The sequence below is a fragment of the Penaeus chinensis genome, chromosome 37 (assembly GCF_019202785.1).
Source record: "Penaeus chinensis breed Huanghai No. 1 chromosome 37, ASM1920278v2, whole genome shotgun sequence".
In the NCBI taxonomy this organism is placed as follows: Eukaryota; Metazoa; Arthropoda; class Malacostraca; order Decapoda; family Penaeidae; genus Penaeus; species Penaeus chinensis.
In genome coordinates, this window is record NC_061855.1 from 13,104,645 (window position 1) to 13,108,616 (window position 3,972).

The 3,972-nt window shown below is 38.6% G+C and overlaps 1 protein-coding gene across 2 annotated transcripts in view; it reads left to right on the top strand.

Moving 5' to 3' along the window:
* The first annotated feature begins 3,486 nt into the window (after positions 1–3,486).
* Positions 3,487–3,972, top strand: part of LOC125045516 (outer mitochondrial transmembrane helix translocase-like) — a 7,600-nt gene continuing 7,114 nt past the window's right edge. The window contains exon 1 of one of the 2 annotated variants that reach the window (XM_047642814.1): positions 3,487–3,825. The gene's annotated coding sequence lies outside the window, so the exon portion shown is untranslated. The remainder of the gene's footprint in view (positions 3,826–3,972) is intronic. The other variant, XM_047642813.1, reaches the window with a different exon arrangement.

A 3,972-nucleotide genomic window follows, 5' to 3' on the forward strand; every position in this document is an offset into this window, starting at 1 on the left:
TTTATTTTTCTGAAGAAGCAAGGGTGGTCTCCGGTTGCAGATCACGTGGTCAGTGATCAGAGGGTTGGAAATGAGTGAGAATCTGCACGTTTTCACTCTCATTGGGAAAATTACCTTGGCTATACCATTGTTTTGATATTCATTTTGCAGTGACCATGGATATCATGGTCATTTTCTGTCATAAAAGCCGTAATTAAACTCGAACCGATCATTTGTTTGTTTTAGAAATAAGTGATTAGTAAGTGTCATAAACAATTCTCAACTATCCTTTTTCTTATACATGCTCTCACTTTATAACTAGTGCCTCTCTAATTTGTCTTATTGCTTCTACTGGTACATTTACGTTTTGTTTTTTTGTTTTTTTGTTTTTTGTAGTGGAATAGCTTTACTAAAATAATAGCCGATTTCATGACATCATTTTTTTTTCTGTAAATATAATCAAATGTCAACAGCTTATCGGTTAGACATTATGTGATGTGCGGTACAGGAACAGGTTTGCCTATGGCGTTAACGAAAGGAGATGTAGCCTTATATCTATCTCTATATTGAATGCACTATAGGTATAACTTTGACAATTCATATTTCGACAAAATAGTCGGGTTAGCAATTATTTTCTTTCTCAGAAAATCTCCAAGTAGACTACAGAGCCCTTTCTTATTTTTTCATTTCAAACTTCATGAAAACTAAAGGTGGTTCCATCAATAACTATACTGCCTTCAATATCTGGGAGGGATCACCCCGGATTCTACAGTGCTCCATTGTGTGAAAAAAGTATTAATGTGATGAGAGCAGCAAATTTTACGATTAAGTTTCAAAACTTCAAAATATGTGTAATCATAGCTACTGAATCCTGGTTGAGTTGCTATGTTTCTGTTTTGTTTCGTTTTTCTTTCCTGAGATTAGAACAGTCAGATTGGATCTTACAAAAACAAATTAGAAAGAATACGCTTGTAAGATATATGTGAATGCAAGTTGAAAAGCAAAATATTGTTTCTTTCTAGAAAAAGGGTGTGTGTGTGTGTGTGTGTGTGTGTGAGTGTGAGTGTGAGTGTGAGTGTGAGTGTGAGTGTGTGAGTGTATGAGTGTGAGTGTGAGCGTGTGCGCGCGTGTGTGTATGTGTGTAAATAAGCACTTATTCTAATTTCAAAATATATAAGTTATGAAATCCTTTACAGACCAAAACAAAAAGACTGAGAATTCAAGTTTTAAAAATCGAGAAAAAAAAAACAGATGGTCATCTCCATCACTTCCTTATTACCGGGTATGTCTGACAGGCAAATTCTGTTGGGTATGCCCAAAACTGCTTTCTATACGATTGCTCAGATGTGTTGCCAGACATGATGGGCAGTATCCCGTACTATCATTAGGCGGTTGAAGGCAGTGATTTTGCTCATCTGCAGGAACGGGTTGCCATTCATATGGAAGAAATCATGGTGACAGGTCAGGCACTCTGGAGAATGAGTATCAGAGTGGTATCAGTTGTCCGATAGCTCTTGGCTGCTAACTTTTCGACGAGGCACTTGCAAATAGCTTCGCTGATCCAACGTTTAAGCAGCTATGGAAGTTGCGGAAGAGCTTACTAAACAGACTCCTTATTACTCCTGCAGATCTCAGAGGCTAGTAAAAACATACGCTGTGCCAGATCACTAATCTGGGGAAAACTTTGGTGCTCTACTAGAGAATCGTGTCGGCCCCGATTCTCTAGTAGAGCACCAAAGCTGGCCGTATCATTTACCGACACTAGGTTTTCCCCAGATTAGTGATCTGGCACAGCGTATGTTTTTACTAGCCTCTGAGATCTGTCGTGTCGGCCCCTCATCCGAGGGGTCGGCGGTTCGCGCCCCGCCCAGGCGCGAGAAGTTGCAATTGTCGTTTGGAGGTTACTGCTGTGGCTGGGCACCACGGCGGGTAAGGACTAAGCTCAGCCGAGTTAGCATCAGCTGACACACGTTAGCGAGTCGGCATTAGTCGGCACAGGCCGGACTCCCCTCATGGGCATAGCCCGGGCGAGGCTCAGCTTCGCATATCGGACTTATCCTTACTAGAGAATAGGTATAAGGGCTAGGTGTTCCAGAGCAACTCAGGGAACAGGGGTCACGTCAGGATCTTGGCAGAATCCAAAACTGCTGAGTCCTGAGTGAAGAGGCATTTGCACAGGCCAAGCTTATTACTCTCGCAAATCTTAGAGTGTAGTACAAGCGTATGTCCCGCTTGATTGCCTTCTGCTGACAGGAACATCCCTCACTGTCATAAGTCTTCACTTACTATTGAAACTCCGAGCCACCCTTGTCTTCCCAGATGCACGTAGTTCGTGAAAAGGGAGCTGATTTTCACTGCGGAAGTCTTGGAAGTTTCGACGAAGCCCTGAGCCTACTCATAATATTATAATTGTCACCATTTTGACACTGACGGTGGCAAAACCAATACCATTCCAATAATAATAATGAAGATAGTGACAACTGTGGTAACAATGACAGATAATCATAATGATGATAAAATACACTGACAGTGCTGGACATACACATAGGCTTGGCATGCTGAAATTTATGGCCTTAAAATCTATGGGACCTCTGATCAGTGTTTAATATATTTTTTACATCACAGACCCATCACAGAACATATCAGCTTTGATTCTGCATTCCTAGTCCGTGATACTGTTGCTTGCTAGTTGCTCTTAAAATTATGCATGTCAGTAAAGAAATTAAAGAAAATTACTGATCCTTCACACAGCTGCCTTTAATTGGCTTGTATCTGCCTCATTTGATACTTTGTTTTGAGAAATTCTGGAGGCGTCATCTCGGATTTCTTTGGGTTGAGCAAGAGATGTCTGTGAGGCACTCATCCCATTTTCTAATAGAGAACCTTAACAATTTCAGGGGCATGTCGCCTGAAAGTGTACACACACACACACACACACACACACACACACACACACACTCATATATATATATATATATATATATATATATATATATATATATATATATATATATATATATATATATAATAAATATATGTATATATAAACACACGTGCATACATTATATATATATATATATATATATATATATATATATATATATATATATACACACACACACGTGCATACATTATATATATATATATATATATATATATATATATATATATATATATATATATATATATATATAATGCATGCATGAGTTTATATATATATATATATGTATATATATATATATATATGTATATATATATATATATATATATATATATATATATATGGATAGATGTATATAGATATATAAATCATGATAATTATGAGTTTCATCATTGTTGTTATTAGTTATTCTTCTATCATTATTTTGTCATTTTCATCTTCAACATTACTATTATCTTTACATATTTACTAACAACATCGTACAGACACTATAGATAGCCGTGTCATGATTTACCCCTGTTATCCCCGGCAAAATTTCATCATCTGTGAATTGTTATTGTTCCGGATGCTTTGCGCCCGTAGTCCCCAAATCAGCCCCTCATGAGGCTTTCTGACGTTCCCGTCGGCCTTATATTACACTCGATAGGACTGTTCTTGGGCAGCACCTACGGGTCACCCCTCGACCCGTGTCAGCTCGTGATTTATAGAAGTCATTAACAGTCATTAGAATCGGATATAAGTAAGAGGAAGAGTGTCCCAGCCAGATATCCGAGGAGGTCTGTGATGTAATGAGTGAGCAGACGACCGACTAAGCGAATTTTTGACTTCTTCTTGAAATACTTTCTGGCCGAGAGCGCACGAGGCGTGCTTGCTTCAGGGCAGACGGATCGCAGAACACACTTTGGGTAGGTTGTGATACCTGCGGCATAATGCGTGTTCTTTTTCATTGTTCTGTGGTTACAGGACAGTAATGATACATGTTTTGTTCTGTGAAAGGAAAAACTTTTTGAGAAATCCATTGCCAGTTTCAGAAAGGGACTTTTTGTGTAATA